This window comes from Ceratotherium simum, chromosome 24 (genome assembly GCF_057802395.1).
Source record: "Ceratotherium simum simum isolate JZ-2026a chromosome 24, ASM5780239v1, whole genome shotgun sequence".
Taxonomy (NCBI): Eukaryota; Metazoa; Chordata; class Mammalia; order Perissodactyla; family Rhinocerotidae; genus Ceratotherium; species Ceratotherium simum.
The window spans coordinates 45,953,763-45,977,451 of record NC_141923.1 but is presented as its reverse complement, the minus strand read 5'-3'; positions in this window follow the sequence as shown (position 1 = coordinate 45,977,451).

Genomic DNA, 23,689 nt, shown 5'->3' with positions numbered 1-23,689 from the left:
ATCTGGAGCCCTGGGTCTTCCCTGTGGTTCTGTGCAGTGTAACCTGTGTCCAGAAGTGCTGTGGGTTGCAGAAAGGATGAGGCAAGTATTTTGGGTTTCGGACTTACCAGCCCCATTTCAGGTAGAGGAGCTCTACTTTATGTAATAATAATTAACTTTTAGTTTCCTTCTTGTCAGGCACTGTTACACAGTTTACACGTGTTATCTTTTTTGTTGTTGAAGAAAGTTTTTTTTCCCTAAATAATTGGATGAAAACACTGAGCCCTTAGGATACTCCATAACCACTGACAAACATCTTGTGCCATTGAGTATTAAAGTATCTGGTAGGCCATACGGGGCCTCCTTGCTGTTTCAGTCGTGCTCCTACCGTGGGGCCTTCCCACGTTCTATTCTCTTGGCTTGCTCCCTCACCATCTTGAAATTTGCTTAAATGTCACCTTTCTCATCAGGTCTTCCTTGACCATCCAGTATCCCCCTGCCTCGCTATCACCCCCCCCCCCCGTTTTTTCTGTAACATTTATAGTCTTCTACTGTATATACTTATTTACTCCCCATGCCCCCCAGAAAGTAAGTTCCATGAGGACAGGAATTCTCTCTTTTCTTCTTTGCTTTATCCCCAACCCTGAGAAAGTGCCTGACACTTAATTGTGCTCAAATATTTAAATGAATGAATGGATGAAATTTATTTTTATAGCTTGAGGATTATCTAAAGTGGTGCCTCCCAGCCTTTTCACCTCACAGCACATGCACCAAATAGTATTTCTAAAGCATATTGAGAAAAACTGATGAGGCTGCCCGTGGCCGGTGATGACCGGCCTGGGGGCTTGGGCCGTCCCAGGCCTTACCTGGCTGCTTCAGCAAACCGCTGGGATATTAATCTGAGTGCCAGATATTGTATCATTGTCATCTCTCTCTTTTTCCTTTGCTATTATTGCCTGTAAAGATACTCATGTCTCTGCCACCTGAAAGCAAACAGGAACTCCACCTTCTACCTTATAACCTCTTCTTGCTACTCTCCTCTCCCTTTAGAGCTTAGTTTCTCGGAACAATTGTGTAATTGTAGTATTTTTCAACCTCCTTGTATGTTTGAATCTTAAAAAAAAAAAATAATTTTTGATTTGTGCCCCTCCCTCAACATCCCAACCAGATAAAGACACATTCATCTTTTTGCCTTTGAAGTGGCAGGAAGTTCACAACATTGCCTGTTTCAATTTGGGACAGTTAGAATTGTTGATGGTTACTAAATTATTATATTAAAAGTTATATTCCTGTTCCTTACATCAATTTGTCCTACTTCCTTACTCCAGAATCACACAGAAGCTTATCTCACTGCCATTCGGTTATTCTTCAGATATGCCATGATTGCTTCGTGATCTCGAGTCCATTCCCCTCTAGGTTCAGTGTTCCCAGGTCCTTAGTTGCCCTGGATGATGCAAGGCCAGACTAGCCTACTGGGCTCATCCATCCCCAGCTGTCCACCTTTGCCCAGTGCATCTAAGCAGGTCACTGGGAGAAGAAGGGAGCATCAAAAGAGAGGGAGTCCTGTGTCCTCAGTCTCTAGTGGCTTCCCTTGCCACCACTGCAGCCAGTTGAGGCAGGAAGCCCCAAGACTGTTTCTCAGACCGGGGAGAGCCTGCAGGGAGTGAAGAAGGACCAGTGTAGTTGGGAGCAGACTTGTTGATCCCCCGAAAGAGAATGGAGAGACGTGGAAGGGAGGAGTGGGGGGATGCTTGTGAAGCAGGCTGTACCTGGAGGTCAGTGACTGTGTAAAGCATCCAGGCCTGAGCGCCTTGCAAGTGTTCACCCCGGCAGCAAGAGGTCGTAGGGGGTGCACCTGTGGGCGGTAGCTGTATTGCCCACAGAGAGTTTGAGCCAAGGCCAGATTTTCCATGTCTTGCATCCCATTGCAAACTGCTGACAGGCACCTGCCACACGTGGACCTGCCCCAGCTAACATGTATAGGAGAAGCAGTGACCACAGAACACAGCTGCAGTTGCACCCTCAGTGGAGTAAAGAGATGTTTGTCCTTTGACCCCATCCATCATCGGCGTCCCCGGAGAAGGGAGGGCAAAGGAGGAGTTCAAGAACAGACTCCTTGTTGCTGCCACTAAGGGCAGTAGTCAAGCCTGAGCAGCGGGGAGGTTGGACATGGGTTATTAAACTGAGCTGGACTGGACTCAGATTAACTGAAGTTACAGGACAGCTATGAGGTCTGCTTAGGATGTGCTTAAGTGAGGGGGGCAGTGCCACAGAGTGTGGTTGAAGACCACAGATGGGAAAACGAGACCAAGTCCAGGCTGTTCTGCCAACTGGTTGATAGATTTTTCTTTTTCTTCTTGACTCAAGTTTTGTCATTTATGCTTTCCTCGAAAATTGGGCCATTTCATATTCATTGATGGCATTCTATAAGACAGCTAACACATACCACTTTTACAACGTATCACATGCCAGAGATTTTTAAAGCACTTTACTTACATTAACTTATTTAATCCTCATCAGAATTTATTGAGGGAGTGCTTTTATCATCATCTCCATTTTATAGAGAAGGAAACAGGCACAGAGAGGATAATTAAATTGTCCAAGGTCTCAGCTACTAAGTAGAGGAACCAGGATTCCAACTTCCAACTTAAGCTTTCTGGCTTGATTCCGTTATTCAGATTCATTCATATATATATTCATATATATATGTGTGCATAATTATATATATAGTCCTATAATTTACAAAATTACTGTGTAGTTTCTTTTACCCTGATTTTTGTTCCCAATGTTAATGTGCCTTCTCATTTTCTCCTGATTATACTTTCCAAAGGGTCGTCAACCTCAGTGGTTCTCAAAAATGTGGTCTGCGGAGCCCTTGGGCATCTCTGAGGCCCTTTCCAGGAGTCTGCAGTGTCCAAACTATCCTTTCACAATACTAGGATGTTATTTGCCTTTCTCGCCGATGGTGCTTCAGCAAGAATCAAAGCAGTAGCTCCAAACTGTGTTAGGAGTTACTGTATTTTCACCACTGCTCACTCCCAGTAAAAACAATATCAGAGTCACTTAAGAATATCTTTTCTGATGAGATCGGTAGCGATATTAATGAGTGTGATTTTTTTGGTATGTATAATGAAATGTGTCAACATTTGGAAGATCTGGATAACTCAGAGAACCAATATTTTCCAAGTGACCAATGCACAATATTACAAAATCATGCCTAGGTAAAATATCCATTCAAAGAGCAAGATGAACTAATGAATTTTAATGTATCAGAGTGCAAAAAGTTCATTGATAGGGTTTCAGACTTCCTCTTTTTTTCCTCCCCAAAGCCCCATAACATAGTTAGATATGCTGGTTGTAAGTCCTTCTAGTTCTTCTGTGTGAGCCGCCCCCAGTGGTATGGTCCACAACGGGAAATGAATCTGAGTAGCTGCAGCAGTGAGCGCGCTGAGCTGTGGCCACCAGGCCATCAGGGCTGGCTCCACCAACTTCTTGTCTTTAAATCTAATTCATGTGCTTTCAATTCTTCTTGTTTTCTAATAAATTTATTTGAGGCTGTAAGTTTTCCTCTGGACTTCTTTGTATCCCACAGATTTTGATAGTGATTTTGTCTTTCAGGTTTTAATTTTTAAAAGAATCATAAATATTTCAACCATAAAGAAAATCATGGAAAAAACAGAAGAAAACCTATGTACCCCACTCAATATCAAATATTAACATTTTGTCATATTGAGTTTTTTTAAATAAAAGAAAGAAAACATTAGGCACAGTTGAAGCATCTTACATATCCCTCCCTGATCCCATCCCTCCCTCTCCAGAGGTAGCCACTGTGCTGAAGGTGATGTGTGTTATTTAATTTTATGTTGTTATACAGTTAATACACATGCATGTATCCAGAAACAACATGTGGTAGTGTTTTGCATGTTTTCAAACATTATGTAAATCGTTCTACCGTTTGCTTTATTTGTTCAATATTAGTTTTAAAATCTATACATGCAGCTTTTATTCATTTTTAATTGTGGGTATTTTGTACATTCCTCTGCTAAGGGACATTTAAGTTGTCACCAATTTATAAATATTTTATGTAACTTTCATTTTGAATTCCTTTAAGCTGAGAGACTTTTTGGAGTGCGTGTTTGTGTTTTTCACATCATGGATTTTTATATGCTGTTTTCTAATATTGCATTTGGGTCAGTGAACATGACCTGCATGACACCAATTTCCTGAATTTGTGGAGACTTCAGAAGAAAGAAAAATTATAAACCAAAAAAGAAAAAAAATGTAGTCTCAGTTTAGAATAAAAGGTTATCAGCAAGAATGCTAAGCTTCGGCAGGAAATGATTTTATTATGTGAAGTAGTTTGAAAATTCAAACTAGTAGTTTGAAAATTCAAACTACTTCTGATTATTGCCCTCTTCAGTTGGAAAATGAGAAAGAGTTGGGGACGTTTCTCTTCTGGTGATCTCAGGAACCAGGAAGCAGTCGAACAGGTGGGGAGGTCTCACGCTCCTTCACCCAGAGCACCATCCCCTGCTTTTGCAATGAAGAAGCAAGCAGGTATGAGTTCCCGAGTTAGGAACAGGTTCTTCCTGAGCTACTCAATACAGAGGTGTTGGGATTTCATTCAATGCCAAGTACAAAGTTTCTATGTATCTGCTGAATGCAGGATTCATGTCAAAATGTCTAAAATGTGGGTTGTTGATTTAACCCATAGATTATAGTCATAGGAAATGGAAGTTCACTTACGTTGATGCGTTGTGTTGATAATTCCATCACCACGTAAAACGTGCAGGCTCTTCAGCCTTGTGCATCTCATTTTTCTCCTTGCTAGCTGTGCAAGTAAAACAGAAATGTGGCTCTAGTAAATTCTAACCCAAATGCAACAGTGCGTGTTCCTCAACAATTCCTTTGTTGCCAAGTGTATGCTCAATATTTGTAAATAGCCCAAGCAATCGAAAAGAATGGATATTTTCTGTTTGTTAAATTCAGATTTGTTTATTGATACATTCCCACGGTTCCCAAATTGTGCTTCTGGTTCATTAGGTCTGGGGTGGGGCTCAGGAATTTGCATTTTGAAGAAGTTCCAAATGATGCTGATGTCGCGGGCTTGGGGACCACAAAAATCATGCGTTATGGTTTTCAATTTGCTTTTCTTCTTTTGCAGTTTCTTCACGGGTTCTTGTCAAATAAGAGTTCTTGTTTTCAAACATTGCTAAATATTTACTAATTATTTTATATCATTTCTATAATTTTTACAAATTTGGGGAGGAAGAGAGAGATTGCAGCGTGTGCCCGCCACCTTGAAAACTGAATTCTCCCCAAATAAGCCTAAAAAAAGTAAAGTGCTGATTGGTGGTTTTCTTCGTGTTTCTTGATATTTCCTGGTTATGCCACATGAGGAGTATTTTTTAAAAACAAGGTTGTCTTAAGCTTAGCTTTTTTCCTCTTTGGTGAATTTCTTTACGTGCTCCCCCCCAAGCCTGAATATGCAGGAATGCTATTCTCTCACTGACCAATGATATGATTTTTATTTCCTTGAAGGAAGAATCAGTTGGAATAAAATGAGATGAGAAAAACACAAGTTTTTCTCCGTTTTGTGACAAGAACAGGCTGATTTCTGCACTCAGCAGTGTGAAGACAGTACAGAGACTCAGGTGTGGAGATTCAGAGTCTTTGCCTTGATGCTCCCTTAGGGGACAGTCTCTACAGACTTGGTCTTCTGTTAGACAAACATGTCCAGTCAGATGCAACAGAGCTTTTTTCTGACAACCAGTCTTGGTAACTTTTTGGCCATAACTTGACCTATTTTGAATAAACTAACTGCATTTCCCACCCCACTTGCATAGAAAATATAAAACTTTCTCATATGTACTGAGCAACTGGTGTTAATATTGTGAGTAGCCTTAACAGACAACTGTCCCCACTCTCCAGTCACTCTCAGAGTGGCTTAGGAGTGACTGAACCATTTCATCACCTTAGAATATGTCACCCAGCACCCTAGAATACACACTTAGCTTATCTCACTCAACTTTTTAACTGGATTATGGCTGATGCCCCTATACAGCAACTAATTAGTCATTTACTTGGGGGCATTTTATGAATGATAATAATAATACACAAATAATGGAAATCATAATAATTACAAACATTTATTGAGTGCTCTTTTCCAGGTATCATGCTGTGTGGTAGATGCATGGTTCATTTTGCTACTGATTTACTTTGGAAGGTTATTGCTGTGAGAGTCTCTTCTCTGGAGTCTTGATAGAGCTTTCCAAGGCCCAAGTGGAGTATTTGGTCACACGAGGACTAGACTTTCCAGAAACTGACAAGGCAAGGAAAAGGATTCTCTCCTAGAACCTCCAGAAGGAACCCAGTCCTGTCAACACCTTGATTTTTATACCAGTGGGATTCATGTTGGATTTCTGCCCTCCAGGACTGTAAGAGAATAAATTTGTGTTGTTTTAAACCACTAGGTTGGTAGTAATTTGTTACAGCAGCAATAGGACACTGATAGAACCACTCCTGGCTGCGATTTCGTGTCTTCTGCGCTCTGGATGGGTGTTCCTGCCTGTTCAGTGGCGTAGACCAGCTCTGGCTGGGGCCAGCCCAGTGGCCTTCTCTGCCGTCACGGAGCGGCACCCACACCTCCAGTGAGGCCTGCCCTCCACGCCCCTCCACGTCTGTCCTCTTCCAGGTGCTCTCTCAGCCCAAGGTATTCTCTAGAGTCACTTGACCTCATTAAAGGTCATCCCTGGTATAGTTAATCACTCTTTATATTAAACTTCCCTTTCTCAATTTTTGTTCAAATTTTCCTGTTCAAGTTATATTAAAATTTCCCCATCAAATCCCAGGTTCTCATCCTCATGCTGCCCTGTGCTGTCTCACTACTGACTCAATCTCCTTGCTTTCTTCTCACCTGAAACTTCCCATTTCTCCCTCTGGAAACCCTTTCCCTCAGAAGACTGATACCCCTCCTCCATTCTTTAAGAAATATCTGCTCCCTTGAATCTCACGCTATCGAGAAATACTGCCTCTCCTCTCTGCCGTCAGCCACGCCCTCCTCGGCACTCCTCCTCGTTGGTGACTTTCCTCTCTGGGCCGTCACAGGTGATTTGAACTTCCATGTGATCTCCACCCAGGGTTCTAGGCTCTCAATTCTCGGACCTTGACTCCTGTAGAGTTTCTTATGGCTGCTGTAACAAATTACCACAAATTAAGTGGCTTAAAACAACACAGATTTATTCTCTTACAGTTTTGGGAGCCAGACGTCCAGAATCAATTTCACTGGACTAAAGTCAAGGTGTTAGCAGGATTGGTTCCTTCTGGAGGCTCTAGAGCAGCATCCATTCCTTTGCCTTTTCTAGCTTCTGAGGCCTCCTGCATTCCTTGTGTCACTCTAACATCTTGCCTCTGTTGTCACATCTTCTGAGCCCTCCTTTGGCCGCCTTCTCGCCTCTTTCTTATCCGGGATCACCTGGGTAATCTAGGATGCTCTCCCCATCTCAAGATCCGTAACTGAATCACATCTGCATGTTCCTCTTTCCACGTAACATAACATATTCACGGGTTCCAGGGATCAGGACTGTCTTTTGGGGGGTATTATTCAGGCCACCGCAGCTCCAGAGACCTTCGTCTCTTTCACTCCTGTGACCGCACCTTGAACCTTGTTGTTATTCCCCACTATTCTGCCCTCTGATACGACCTCCTGTTATTCCAGATCCCTCAGCCCCTAAACCACACTGCTCCTGTCACTTGCCCTCATAGAGGCTTTAGCCTATTGACAGTCTTTTTTTTCATTTATAATATCTATTGATTTTATTCCTTTCTCTATGGTCTGTCATATCTACATCTCTTTTGTGAATATATTAAATTCTGTTACCCCATATCCCTCACAGATGTTTGGCAGAGACCTCCAGATCTGTGTGATAGTATATTAAAGTGGAAGCTTATGTACATAGAGACCAATTGCAAAGCAGGGTGGGACTGCAAAATATGCAGGGCCCTGAAAATGGAGATGGGGAAACCGTAGTGCTGCTGTGAATTCCTGCATCCACGCTGACGGCATAATGGTTTCAGAGTTAGAATCAGCTGAGGACAAGGGAAATTTTCAGAGATTGCTATTATCGTGCTGTGAGTCCTAACCCCACCAAGGGGGTGACACGGGGATCCGCCATCTCCCTCAAGAGGGAGAGCCTTCAGTGGGACCATCTCGAGAGCTTGTAATGCATCCTCTGTATTTGGAAAACAACGTGGACTGGTAACGACCCCTCCTGGAAAATCCAAAGGCTGAGAGACGGCTGCTTTGATGGTAGGTTAGGGGGAGGGGCCGTGCTGGACGGCCTGCAGTACCCACAGTTTTCAGAACAAATCCATTATGTGGATGTCTGCCATGGACAGACATGAGCTATGGGAGGGAGGAAGCCAGTGGGATTGTCTTGGACTCTGTCCAAAAGGACCATCTGGAGGGTGAAAAGTCCTCAGCAGACGAAAGCGGAAGGTACCACCAGACGGCTGTGAGTTGAGGGGGTTCAGCAGCAAGTTGGACTAGAGATGTTCTTGCCCTCGAGGGAAGTGCAGGCGAGAGATCTCCATGGCTGGGAATGAAGGACTCAGGTTGGCAGAGCCACACCCAGGAGCTCAGATCCCAGAGTCCGTGCTTGGAGGAGAGCTGTGCAGGAGGGCGCCTGACCCACAGCATGCTGTGTGGGTGAGACAATCTTTTCTTAAGGTCGGCCACTGAGGTTTATTAGTTACCACTGAGTATTACAGTCCTTTAGCAAGTTCCCACACACGGCATAGCCAGAGGGCTGTGGTGAGAAAAACGAGATGACGTGGGAAGTGCCTGGCACGCGTGGGTCCTCAGTATTGCCGACCTCTTCCACCCGTGGTGAGCTAGATCAGCCCTCTCAGACACTTGAGAAGGGCTGGCACGTGTGCTAAGGGGTGTCTGTGGCAGGGGACTGGCCCTTGTTGCCAGGAAGCCAATTTAGGTTCTTTGAGCACCATCTCTCAGCCCAATTGACTGGTTTGTCTTTCTTATTCTTTCTAATTTGGGTTCCAATGTTAGGGTTAGCTACAGATCTCAACAGGAAGTAGCATCTTGATATTGGGCCATATCAAGTTTAAGCCCATTCCTTCTTGGCTTCCCTTCCAGGGTGGTTTTTGTTTGTTTGCTTTCTGGCTTGCTTTTTGGCTAGGAATAAAGGCCCTTCCCTAAAGATATGGGTATGCTACAGTGTGTTTATGGAGGATGTGTGACTTTCATTCATTCAATAGGTTTTTATCGTACGTCTTCTAGGAACCAGGCAGAAGGTCTGAGGCTGAGACACAGCAGAGAATCAGAGATGTGATGGTGTCTCCACAGATCTCAAGAGCCCACGGGGGTTTCAGATCATGGAAAATTCAGTGGGAGAGGCACTGAGTCAGGTCAGGGACAGCTCTCAGGAGGACACGACGCCTCAGCGAAGGCCTGAGGTGGGAGGTCCAGGCAAGACGGGGGTGCAGGGTGCGGGTGGCAGAGTGAGGAGGGCGGGGCAGGAGGTGGAGGAGCGGGTGATGGAAATGTTAGGTGTGCTCCCACCTTTGTTTGGATGGTCCCCCCTCCCGTTGCCGAGCAGGTACTTGAAAATGGTGGCATGATGGTCCTGTACACAGAATTTCATTCATAAAGCATTTCTGAGTGAGAACCAGCGCATCAGTCATGACATTCATTTATGTATTGTGAGTAAGGAGTTAAGACTTGGCTTCAGTATGTCTTAGCTCCGGCTGCTATAACAAAATACCAGAGGCTGGGTGGCTTATAAACAACAGGAATTTATTTCTCACAGTTCTGGAGGCTGTAAGTCTGAGATCGGGGTGCCAGCATGGTGGCGTGAGGCCCACTCCTGGGTTGCAGACTTCTTGCTGTGTCCTCATGGAGGAAGGGGCAGGGAGCTCCCTCGGGCCTCTTTTATGAGGCACCAATCCCCTTCATGAGGGCTCCTCCCTCAGGACTTAATCACCTCCCAAAGGCCCCACCTCCTAATACCATCACCTTGGGGTGTAGGTTTAAACAGATGAATTGGGGGACACATTCAGATCACAGCAAGCATCATGTTTGCTATGAAACCTTCCTGACTATGTGACCCAAAAGCCATGCCCCACCTCCTTCTCCTTTGCTGCCTCCCACTGGGGGCTGAAAAGCCAAATACTCACTTGCAGCTAAGGGTGGCATGTAACCCAGATCCGGGATCTGAACTATAAGTCGAAGTCTACAGGAGAGGCTTCTGGGGAAGCAAAAGCTCTCTTGATTGAAAAAAAAAAAAAAAGAAAGAAAAGGAAAAGGAACACACGAGCTGGCCTAGTCCTTTTGCTTTTCCTCTTTTTGCTGCCTTGAACGCAGACACATTGTGGAAGATGTAGCAGCCATCTTGTGGCCATGAAGGGCAAGCCAAAGGGACTGCAGGAGAGTAGACCCTGACATCATTGAAACCCTGACCCACCCCCGCAGCTTCTCACCTCCAGACTTCTGAGTTTGTAAAAAAACGCAAAAAAATGAAAACCAATTTTGTTTAAACCACTAAAGTAATTTGCAGCCAAAATCACTCCTAACTGTTACACTACACTGGGCAGAATCTAGTAGTCATTCCTCTGAATTCCCTCTGGTGTTGCAGTCTTCCATTCGATTATCACTGAGTATTGATTATTTTTGATTTGTCTGTCTGATCTTCCCAATACTGTGAGCTCCTTGGGGTGAGGGAGTATCTTCCCATTTTGGTGACCCCAAAAGCTGGTAGGGGGCCTGGTACATAAGAGTGGCTTAGAGCTTGTTAAATGAGTGAAGGACCGACTGAGCACTGAGGTCGTGTGGGGGACGGTGCAGGGGAGGAGACATGAGTGGCAGTGAGAGCGGCAGAGACTGTAGTCGGGAGAACACGGGCAGGAGGCGATGAGAGCCTGAGCTAACGCAGGCCCACGCAGATGTGAGAAGGGGGTGGCTCAGCAGTTATGGAGGAGGCAGAAGGCACAGCGCCTGCGACGGGCTTGGGGAAAGAGGGAGGGGGAAGGGCTCAAGGATGGCCGAGAGCTCCTCAGTGCGAGGTGGGCGTGGGCGTCTGCTGGTTTTCTGGTCGGGTTCCTCAGACGTGTTGCTGCCTTAGGCGCCTCCTCTGAAACATTGGGCTAACACTAATACGCACTCCTAGGCTTGCGGCGGCAAGTAAATGACTTAGTGCGTGTGAATTACTGTAACAGTGCCTGGGACATTGTAAGTGTTCCCCACGTGCTATCAGTTGTCATTGTCATCACTCCTGGGGCGGGAGGTTGTTGAGAGAGAGGAGAGGGAGGGTGGTGGGCGGGGAGTCCGGGAGGAACGAGCAGGGAGCTCCCAGCGTGACTGTAGGATGCTAAACACTGCCTCATCTCGGCCCCTGGGAAGAAGGACTCTGTTTGAAGTGGGACTGAAAGTAATTTAATGCGCTCACGAGGAATGGGATTAAGGAGCCTGCTTTTATTCAAGATGTGTGTCAACTGGTTATGCTGCTTTGATTATTGTTTTAACATGTTGCAGGAGCTTGGGCTCAGAAAGGAAGAGTTGAGGACACTCATTTTTAATGTGAAGAATTGTGAGCCGTTCTGGGGCACAGGAGAGTCTCAGGAGGGCTGTGCCTAACAGGTTTCTGAAACAGCGAAGCGCGGCAGCGAGAAGCACACAGGAGGCACGTGCGCGGGCCGTCGGCCTCCAGGCGGTGGAGGCTCCGGCGTGGTTAGGCGGGGGAAACGGCGGGGCAGAAACCACACTCGAGCTGCTGCAACCGGGGCCTGTTATGAGGTTACTTGGGGACAATGACAGAAGCCCCACTGATGGCCCGCCTGGGAGGGTCAAGTATTTTACACATATTGCCTTAATCTTCTTGGTTCCCTGCAAGAGTGGGATACTATTACGCCCATTTTAAGGATGAGGAACCTGAGGATTGAAGAGATTAACACTTCCAAGCTCCACCGACCAGAAAGAGGTAGAACCAGGATTCAAACCAGTCTGGCCCCCAAGACGGCTACTCCTCGTTTCTCCGCTGCAGCTCTGACAGTGCTGCTCAGGGCGTTCGAGGTGACGAGTCTGCCTCTGTGTGCAGTAGGCGCTTCTTAGCTTATACTCAGACGGAAAGGTCACTTGCCGCCAGAAAGAGCAGAGTCTGAGCTCTTTATCGTGACTAAGTCATGGGCAGAAGATGGAGGAACCAGGGAGAGACACAGCTATACCTTACAGAGGAGAAACCTCATGGGATGGTTAATTTTTTGTCAACTTGATTGGACCAGGGGGTGCACAGATATTTGAGCAAACATTATTCTGAGTGTGTCTGTGAGGGTGTTTTTGGATGAGATTAATATTTGAATCAGCAGACTAAGAAAAGCAGATTGCCGTCCCCAATGTGGGTGGGCCACATCTAATCAGGTGAAGGCCTGACTATAACAAAAAGACTGACACTCCCCAGAGTAAGAGGGAACCCCTCCTGCCTGACTGCCTTTGAGCTGGGACACTGGCTTTTCCTGCCTTCAGAATTGCATTGAAATATCAGCTCTTCCTGGGTCTCAAGCCTGCTAGAGACAAGAACTATACCATCGGTTCTCCTGGGTCTCCAGCTTGCTGGCTCACCCTGCAGATCTTGAGACTTGTCAGCCTCCATAATCATGTGAGCCAATTCCTTACAATAAATCTTTCTCTCTCTCGCCACACACACACACACGCCCTGCTGGTTCTGTTTCTCTGAGAACCCTGAGGCATACATTGCATTGCCTTGCACATATGCAGCCACAAGTGGTGGTCAAGCCAGAAAGTACCTTTCCCTTCAAATTGCAGTAGAGAGAGCCTATATCTACAGTTATACGTGGACTTGGAGCAAATATTAGTTATTCTTGCATTTAGTATTGAGGACGCTGGTTCCAGCACAGGAGCGAGGCACACGGCGAAGTGCTGCTGTTCGGACCCCAGGGTGCTACCCCCAGACGACCATCACAGCCCCTGTGAGTGCTCTACTGCTCATGTGGGCGTCTGCTGCCCAGTGCCCCAGCACAGGGTGAGGAGGGAAAGGAGCAGGGCCTGTGTCACACAGAACAGAGTCTGCATCAAATGCAAAACCAAAGAAAGGAGACCTGTCCTCGGCCACACCTGGCGAAAACTCCATCAATTCCTGGCAAGGAGAGACTGGAAGTTAATATGCATCAGAGTCCACCCCACTGTAGATTATTTATCTTTTGTTGTGTCTAATTCTGATTGTCAACTGTAATGATAGTAATAATCATCGTGAACATTTATTGAATGATTGCTGTGTTCCAGCCGCTGTGCTGAAGTATATCATGTCATTCAACTCTCACACTAAAGGAAGTCGACTCTACTACTGTCTAATTGTACAGATGAGAAACGTGAGACTCAGAGAGATTCATTGACTCGTCCAAGATCACACAGCTACCGAGAGGCCCAATCCAGCTTTTGCCCGGGGAGTGCGACGTAGAGCCTACACTCTTAGCTTGGTTCTCTTGGGTGAATGTGTTTTGTCTGGTTCTTTTGGCTGGCTTCAGAAAGTTCTGGAATAGGATGGTGCCCCACCTGACAACTGCAGTCAAGATTTTTTGTCCAGCCTGGGCTCCCAGGTGCCTCAGCCTGCCTGTCAACTGCTGCCTGGCCCAGCTTGTCCTGACTGGGTATGCCCTCTTTTTAGCCGACAATTCTCACCAACAGCAACGTTTGCTGCCTCTTAGGATGTCAGCATTGTAATCAGATCACTTCCAAGTAACCAGGCTTTGGTTGCAAATCCTTATTCTGTCCTTCAAGCTGTGAGACCATGGGTAAGTGATCTAAACTTTAGAGCCCCAATCTTCGCACCTGTTAAGCAGGGATTCTAGCACCTTCTTCATAGGATCATTGTGAGGACTGAACGATAAACAGGGGTCAAGCATATGACACCATGCCTGACACTTAGAAGGTGCTCAGTGAGTGTCTCCCAGAGCACAAGGTGTCACCTCTTGGTCCTCCATCCGTAATCCATCATCGGCTAACGTGTGGAGGCATCTTAGGGTTTCTCAATACCTATGAATGGAACCCGTTAGTTCAGTCTCATAGACATGTGTTGAGTGCAGATATGATGGTCTCTGATTCCCAAGTGTCCCTGGCTCCTGGGGGTGGGTCTGCAGGACGGACCCTTGGTTTCTCACGGGTCTGAGAGACTGCGGGCGTGGGCTCGTGGGGCTGCCTGGAGGTTTTGAAGGAACTGAGACTGCCATGGAGTCTTCTGCTTGCCTTTTCAGGGACCCGAGTACAAAATCGCTGCCCTCACTGCAGAGAAGCATGCCCAGGCTCGGTTGTGTGGCTGATGTCTCGCATCCCAGAGTACGAATTTTGGAAAGTATCCTCCTACTGCGCATCCTGGAGGCGGCAAGGGGGCTCTCGCTTTCAGCAGTAGGAAGGAGGCGTCAGGATCACTCAGTTTCTGCAGTCCCTGATTCCCCTTTTTACTTTCTCCCCATTTGTCGTCTCATGAGACCTCAAGGGACCTTTGATTCTTGAATCCTCCATGAAGCAGAGACGGTGGCCAACGCCTGTCATGAGGGCTGCTGGTGGCTCCTGTCTGTCAAAGGCGTTTGCTCAGGAACAAGCTGTTTGCTCTTCATTCTGGAGTCTGCTTGGTCCAGGTGCCCGAGCTATTTTTAGTAGCCGACTACTGGCATTACTTCCCACCATCCCCAAGCAGGTCTCACGAGCCCGTCATTGCCCTGAGCCTGTGTGTGTGTGTGTGTGTGTGTCTGTGCGCGCGCGCGCGTGCTTCATAAGCTTGCTCAGTAGATAATAAGTCTGATTTAGAGTCTTAAAGGGCTCCCTACGGATCCTTCTGCCCTTCTTCGTGACCACTGGCTCCTCCTTCTCCGGCAGGGGATCAAGGCCTGGAGGAAGAGAATCCGTTCTGAACGAGGCCTGGCCTGAGCGTGCTCTTCTGGTCGCCCCTGGGCGCCCGGCGGGACAGACAGACTGTCACAGCAGCCGCGGGAGCGCCCGGAAAGGCCTTCCGTGGGTTTGCGCGGGGCCCTAGGCTGGAGACGGCAGCTGCCGGAGGCGGCAGGGGCCTCTTGCCGCGCCACGGTTCCCCTCCTGCAGAAGTGAACTGTGCGACAGGCCAGGAGCCAGGCCAAAAAGGGAGCGAGAACTGAGAGAGAAGGAAAACTGAAGAAAATAAAGTAGATTTAAGTAGTTATAGCAACATGTTTCCCAGTTAGAGGCAAGGAAGAAAGGCATCGCAGCAGGTTCGGAAACCATAAACGGGCGTCTCGGGACGCGGGAGGCCCTCCTCCGAGACGCCGCTCCCAGCGCGGGGCGGCAGCGAGCACCCCGCGTCGCGCAGGCGCCGCCTCCCGGCTCGAGGCTCGGCAGTGCACGCGGGACTCCTCGGGCCCCACCGCGCTGCTGCCACGCGCGGAGACGGCGGCCGACGTCCAGCCGCCGGCCAGAAACGACGCAGCGAGGCCCGGCGGCGCCGGGCTGCAGGGGCGGGCGCGACTGCGACGCCGCCGTCCCTGCCCGGCTGTGGTCAACAGGCTCCCGAGCACGGCCAGCGAGAGGCGCCGGGCGGCAGGTCGGCGCGGCCCGCATCGCAGCGGCTACGCCGGGGGGCGCTCAGGGGCGCGCAGCCGCGCAAGCCCGAGAGCAGGATTCCTCCCCGCCGGCCCGTTAGCGCGCCGGCGCTCCGGGCGCTCTCCGTGCACGCCACGTGTGCGGTCGCCAGGGGGAGGCAGCAGACCATGCGGAGAAGCCAGCTGAGTCTTGGAAGGCGAGGGTGTTTTTCTTGTAAATGATGCTCAGGGATTTAAATAGAAAAGCAAAGGTTTGTATTAGGGACTGGCTGCCATTCTCGGCAAGGTTCGATCTTGTACTTTGGGTGAACTGTTTCCACGACGGCATCTTAGTTTATCACGAATCCTTTTGAATAGTGGGTATCGCCCAACGACTCAAGGGAAGACACTTAAGACTAAGCATGGACTCTTGCTCATTGTTCTCTGGCTTCTTGCCTCCTGTCTCCATTGTTGTCAGCTCTGGTTTCGTTGAGGGTCGGTTTCTCCTCCATTCTCTCCACTTCGTTCAGCTGCAGACCATGTTTGCTGGCCGCTGAGGCAGCTAGTAAGGCGTGTTTCTGCCTCTTCCCATCCCTTTAATGGTGCTCTCTCGGGCTGGCCCGTTTGTATTGTATACAGACCATTGTATGGCTATTTCTAGGTCATTCTTACGCCCATTTTTCTTCCTGTAGTGACTTGTTCTCTTCTCTTTCCATTCTTCTAGAATTCTTCATATCCTTCTGCTAGGTGGAAAGTTGGACTAGAAGTTCAAGCCCTGTGAATACCACTTACTAGCTGGTTGACCTTGAGCCATAGCAGAATCTCACTGAGCCTTTGTATCAGGGGTAATTATAATTTCTGGGTTTACCATCCAAGTACAGCGCTATTTATTTTGTAACCCATATTAGTCTGGCTCTTGCCTCTGCTGTTCCTGCAGAATTATCCAAATATTTCATCTTCTGTTCCACGTGCCGTATGTCTGGGTTCAGTCCCAGACACTCGTGAAGAAGTCTCCACCTGTGGCATCTGCTCTGTTCTGCCAGGTGCAGATGATGCCCCAGCCATAGTAGATCCTGCTGTGGCTTCCCTGGAACCAAAGCTACACGCGGCTCTGTCGCCAAAGGGAAGAGGGCTCTCTTCCTTCGTGTTACCACCTGCTAGAGGGGCCTCTAGGCAGTGTTTGAGCTTCCCGACGTGATAGAGCTTACAGTCATCTCCGTTGCCTCTCTGTCACATTCAGGACTGGCTGGGGGTGGGTTCACATAGTAGCCCCCACACTTTGATCTTGAGAACCTCTATTCTCCTTTGACAACCAGGGGCCAATCAGTTGTGCTGGATTCCCCCTCCCCTTAGGGTGAGGCCTACCTTTCTGCACCCTTCTGAAAACAGGCTGTTTGCCAGACATAAAATTTTTGAACTCACCAGGGGACAAATCTTGAATTCTTCTTGAGAGACTTCCCATGCACATAGCCTGTTGTCAGACCTGTCCCTATGGCTCCTGAAAATGTCTGAACCCCAGTGGTGGATAATGGGAAACTCTGGCTGAAGATGAGATCTCTGTTTTAGTTGAAAAACGTCACCACTGTCACTATAACTATTGTCTCACCCAGTCTTTCATGGTTCTCCTTCCTTCTTCCACATTTCCTTCAGTCTCTGTCTTTCATTTTCAATATCATTATAATGTGTTCAAAATCTAAGGGGACATGTCAAAAGGACACGGGACTTGCTTAACAAGGCTCCCCTAGCCAAATTTGGGACAACTTGAGCATCAAAATTAATAATGATAGTAATGGATAATAATACATTGCATTAAAAAAGAATCTACCAGTCTACATTTATACTAAATAAAATGGGAGGTGGGGGGGGAGGGAGGAAAAGCCCTTCTTTGTAGAAGAATGCCAATTAATAAATACAGAAGAGTGATAGAACTGTAAAACCATCATTTTTCAACCACCATAGTAATAATTAATTCAGGTAAGAATGATTAATGGATGCTAAAACCATGGGGTGAAGGGTTGTTGGGGAAGAGCATATTCACACAGTCTCAGACTGTCAACCTCCAGATTACTTACTAATTACAAAGGGAAAAAGGTACTTTTATGATGGAGAAATCTGGCAAACAGCATCACCAATAATGGACAAGTCGACATCATGGCCGACTTCGACACATGAGGAGACTACCGCCTGTGTGGGATTCTTGCCAAAAATGTTGAGCCTGAATCTCATCAAGAAGAAACAATCAAACAAATCCAAATTTGGGGACATTCTGTGAAACAAGTGGCCTGGATTCTTAAAAAATTCAATGTCATAAAAGATAAAATGTCTGGGAACTATCCCAGATTAAAGGAGATTAACAAGACATTTCAACTAAATGCAATGTGTGACCCTGGATGGGATCCTGGATAGTGGGGGAAAATCAGACTCTAAAGGACCCTATTAGGACAACTGAGTAAATTTGAATATGGACTGTAATAGTATTATATTAATGTAAGAAATCATAATTTGTGTAATAAAGGAAAATTAAAATGAAATTAGGAATAAAATGAAATAAAACATTAATTTTTTATGCATGTGTATTTCAGAAAAATAATCTATGTTTTTCTAAAAGTCTCCAAATTTTATGGGCTGGTAAATATTCCTGTGATCCTTACTTGCTCCTTTTCTGATCTTCTCTCTTAATTTTATTCCCTTTATTTTTCAGTTAGAGGGATCTCACAAAGAGAGGGAAAATAATCCAGACATGGTGGTTGGAAGGCCACCGCTATTAGCTGGTGTTTCCCTTTGGGACAATTGCAGGAGAGCCACAGCCTTTGATGAGGGGGCACTTCTGCTTTTGTTGGACAAGTGCTTGTATAGCACTGGTTTGGGGAAGACATTTTTACTTCCTTTGGGTTCTAAAAGTTTGCTTATTTGAAAAACACAGCATTTCCTTTCTTTGCTCTTTCTAGCTCCATACCCAGGGCAGATGCCTAGAACAAGGGAGGCTCATAAATGGGTCACATGGATCCTGTGGCTCCTTGGACTACACCATGGGCAGTGAAGCCTGTAGTTCCTTGCCAAGAGGAGAAAAGTTGTTGCTATTTAAAAAATTATTATCATTATTACTATTGTTACTATTAGTGTTATTGTTATTTGAGTTTGTGGGAGATCAAGATTTGGCCACCCTGAAATATATCTCTTTACCTTGATTGTTTTCTCTGACGGACATTTGACCTCCCCCACTAACTGCCTAAAGAATTTGACATAGAAGATCTGTTCCAGGAAGGAGTTACTATCTGATGGCTGTAATATAATGTAAAATAGGTGTTACAATAGGAAAGGCATCAACAAGCCCATCTTATCAGAAATTCTATCTCTCTGGCCACATTCTCTAGATGGCCCTGCAAGGAGTTGCCAGACAGACATTTACATTTATAAGGGAAATCTCCATTTGTAAAGGTATCTCCCTCTCTGTATTGGGAAGAGGGGGGATTACCTCATTTCTAGAAACTTATCAGTGTGGAAGGTGAGGCCTTAAATCTGCATAATATCCTTAGTCTGGTTTACTGTGCTTTAGTGGTAATCTCCTGTAACTGACTCCTCCCACTCCCAACATCCTCTTTTGTCTTTAGCTGAAGATGGTATTTAAGACGAGAATCTCTGCAATTGTGTTGAGAAACTCGTGTCCCTGCTTTCTCCCATGTATACATGTTATTAAACTTGGTATTATTTTCTCCAGCTAACCTGTCTTGTTAATTATTTGGCCAGCCATAAGAACCTTAAGGGAAAGGGCAGAGGGGGATTCTCCCTCTTCTCCCACAAGTTCTAAAGATCAAAAACCCTGAAGAAGCGTAACCTATCCAACAATAGATTTGGGAAGAATGAGTAATTATGTAAGGACAGTCTTTCCTGCCAAATACAAGCTTTTTCTTGGCTTTGGAGAAGTTTCTTTGGTTTTGTTTTTTGAGTTAGGAGATAAATTGAATCTGATGCCAGGAGTATTTCAGAGAGAGGATCATACTGTCAGAGCCAAGCCCCAGGTGGGGGGGATGTGGACAGAAACCCCAGAGAAGTCTGGGAGACCCCAGAGCATGGATGACTTGTGCTTCCCTCCCCAGGGTGCAGTCCCACAGGGCACCACAGTGTCCCACAGAGGTGGAGAGGTGACAGGTGACTGGGGGACAGCCAGGGGGCTCTGAGGCAACCTCATGGAGCCCTGGTGTCCCATCTTAGTGCAAAGAGAATACACAAAGGTCTTGTACCCCCTGGAAGGGCAAGGAGGGGCAAAGAGAGGCCCACAGTGGGGCTGGGAAGACACGCAGTGCAAGGACATTTATTTAAATTTGACAAGATTAAGTTTGCTACCATCAGCAGAATGGGGGCTCAGATACAGAAATTAAATTGATTTATATAAAATTAATGTGATAGCTTGACAGTCTGAGTCAGGCTCTGAAATTTAAATGGCTGTACCTAGTCTGTGGGGTTTAGCTGGGGTCTGAACAAACGCCAGGCATTGTTGTGGTGTTACCAAGAGCGGACGGCGTCGGACTTGGCTTTGTTTGCTTCGTTTTGGATGAAAAGGTTTCCCAGGCCTGTGAGGACAGGCCCTGTGTTTTAGCCCAGTCCTCCTGATCCATCTGGGATTCCTGACACAGACAAGGAGGGCTCCGGGCGATCTGCAGGGGCGCTTCCTCCACCTTTCCAGGGCTCCCTCCCCGTCGGCACTCAGGGGCCCCAGCCGATGAGCTGACAGCGAAGGCCCGGCACGGGGCCCAAGGTGCTCGCAGGAGAAGCCCGTGGAGGCTCCGGTCGGCCGCCGTCGCCGCCAGCCGCCCGGATGCTCCCCCGCCGCCGGTGCTCAGACTCGACAGCGGCGGGCGAGGAGCTGCAGCGCGCAGGGAGCCCCGGCCTCCCCCGCCCGCGCCTCGCGCGGCCTCTCCCCGCAAGGCCGGGGGCCTCTCGGTAGTCGCGAAGGAATCGCGCAGGTGAGCGCGACCTTTGGGGACCTAAGGAAGTTATGAAATCTGTAGCTTGAGGAAGCCTCGAGGAAGCCGCAGTTCTGTTTGTATCCCAAGGCTTTGAGTTTTAAATCTCGAGTAGTGAACTGTCCTGTACCTGAGAGACTCACTGTTCTAGGAAACAGAAGGCACGTTCGGGCAGGAGAAAACCGGGTGAGGTACCCCTCTGTCCCCAGGAGAGTGTTGGCTGGTACCGACTGGCTGGGCCGGCGTGGCAGGAGCTGGTCCTCAGAGGCTGCAGCGTCTGAGGAGTGATTGCCTATTCTGGAGGACCCTTGCTCCAGCTCCTCCTCCTCAGCGCTCTGCTGCCCCCAGCACTCCAGATGGGGACAACTGGATCCCGCCTTGCTGCGTTCACCTTTTAGTGGAGGGAGCAGCCCTTTCCAGACATGAAACATTGAAGGGTCAGCGCTCAGCCAGGCACCTACCCTAGAAAGGGCGTGGCGTGCAGGACAGAAGCCGGCTGCCAGTTTCTTTATTCTGAAAAATGGGAATGGGATGGGGCTGGTTAAAGGAGGAAAGCGTGATGGGGAAGGAGGTAAAGGATGCAGCTTATTATAAACGACATTTGCAGGACAATGCAAACACAATAGAGCAGGAAATCAGGAGGAAGAGACAAGCTTGTAAATGAGGTCAAACGCTGTGCAATTTACCTCCCAACTTTTTGGCAGCTAGGACAAAAAATGAAGTATAATAATGGGCAAGAGAATTTCTATTTATTAATAATAATAGGTAATATCTCATGACTTCTAGGTACCAGGCACTGTTTGGGTACTCGCCAGGGAATGTCTCATTTCACCCTCGCATCAGCTTTGTGAGGAGCTTCTAATTTTATGCCCAATTTTACATATGAGAGAACAGAGAGAGGGAGCTTACACAACGGGGAAGTGGTGGCCCCAGTTACACTAGGCTGTCTGACTCCAGAGCCCAACCTAGAACCCTCAGCCTAATGCTATGCTGCCTCAATATACGGAAAAGGGGATGCATAATTCTTCTCGGCTTCTTGATATGTATCATCAAACCAAGAACTAGAGAGGAGTCCCACAGTTGCCCAATGGGCCAAACCTGATTTCCTCTGGTCAATATGTTTGTGGATGGAGAGTGGAAAGCCTGTCTCAGGGAGTGGGTGCAAAGAAAGCATTCTTTGTCTTCCCTTCCAGAAGGTCACTTAGAGAGGCAGAAGGGCAGGGAGCCCCTTGCTTCACATCAGGCTTCCTAACCTCCAGATTTTGCCAATTCCAGTGATGGATTCAGAATTGATGACAGCCATGTTGAAAATTAGGAGCAAGGGGTAATAACTTCCTTTAATGAAATATCGTGTCATTTTATTTGACCCATCTCAGGTGTCCCCTCCTTCCCCTGGCCTCACCTGCCTCCTAGACGCAGCTGCTTACTCCGTCTCTGCTGTTGCAGAGCAGATCGACTCGGGCAAGGCTCTGGTTTCTGATGCCTAGAGTCTCTGCCTCTCCCAGCACTTCTGGACGTGAGTGAGCATCATGCCACAGGGTGGAGGATCTGGCTTCCTGTGGGGCAGGGGCAACTCAGACATGCAGGGAAGTTAAATGGGCCACATTTTGGCCAGTGAGACTAGAGATGGGTAGATAAATTCCCTCTCCATTCTTCCCTTCGGTGGATGGTCCTGAGGTACATTTTTTCTCTTTATAGCCTGACTAGAGATGTCCTGTGTGGCCAAGCAGGTACACCCATTGGGCAATGGCTGCACTCTTTAAGACTTGTTGGGAAGCAGTGGACAGCACAGTAAGACATCAACCTGCATTTACTTCCCATTCTTCCCTGAGTCACCCTCCTGTCTCTCACTTTCACTGCCCTGGCGTTGCACTTCCCGACTAAAGCATTAGCCATTAATCCTTGCCTAAGGAATCTAGGCTAAGAATAATCTAGCATGGGTTTTAGAGTTCAAAGTGAAGTTCCTTCTGAACTTTTCCTCTAGCTCACTGTTCTACAACATTTGATTTTAAGGGAAGACGATTCTGTTCATAGACCAGACTGTCCAAGAAGCAGAGCCCAGTGGCTGTGTGGGAGATGTGAGCTCTGCTGAGGGAGCCTGATCTCCAGTATCTCCTTGGCAAGTTTGATTGCGATGGGGAATACAAAACCGAAGACTATGACATTTTCCACCGTCTTTCATTTCCTTGCTGTTTACCTGGTCCTGCCTTGCTGGCCCCATCTTCTCTCCTTTGTCTGTGCACTGGTAGGTATGCTTTCAGCCTTCAAACCTTATTGTACTGAGATGATCCAGATTCCTCTGACTGAGCCAGATGTCTTTCCTTCCTAATAAGCTAAATGATGGCTCAGCCCCCAAGGACTGCAAATCTCTGTTGTGAATTAGTGATATTAGAAAGTTACTGCTATAACTTTCCATTCGAATCACTCTGAACAAATTCCCTTGCTCTGATGTGACTGCCAAATTCCTGTGGACTCTTCACAGATGAATTCTAGACAGCTGAGAATCTTACTGGCAAACAGAGAAATAAGAACTGGAGCTTTTTTCCCCATTGGACTAAGAAAATGCTGAGTGAGAAGTCCTGTTTCCTATGACAACACCCCCTCCTTTAGCTCATCACTTGGCCATCTGTTGGCCCCTGCCTGTAGAGTAGTCTCACTGTGAGGAACCACGTGGTCACTAGAGACACATATTTCAGACCCTTTCTATTGGCTCTCACGCAACAATGGTATAACCTAAGAATTCATGAGCTAGTGAATCTCTCAAAATCCAGTTTAAGTCTTTAGGGTTCATAACATATCCCCCAGTGCTTCTGTAGATATCCTAATGAAAATACCTGAGCAAAGCCACCCCTTAGCAAAGCTGCTGAACCTCCATTCCAAGCTAATAACGAAGGCTGCCTTGGTAGTATCAGTATAAAAGAAGCTGCCTTATTTGGGGAGAGAAAGGATTAGTTTCATGACTTCAGAGTTCCTTAGGCTAGGTCAGATTGGGCATAAGATGGAGGAAGGTCTTTGAGGATCAGAGCAAGCAACCCAGCAGTGCACAATCCATGTAGTTCTGTCATTTGCCACCTCACAAATCTTCCAGTGGACAGCCCTGAGGCAGTGAGTACACTGTGGGAACTATGCCCGCAAACTGAGATTGGAGCTTCTCCTGGAGTCACTGCTGG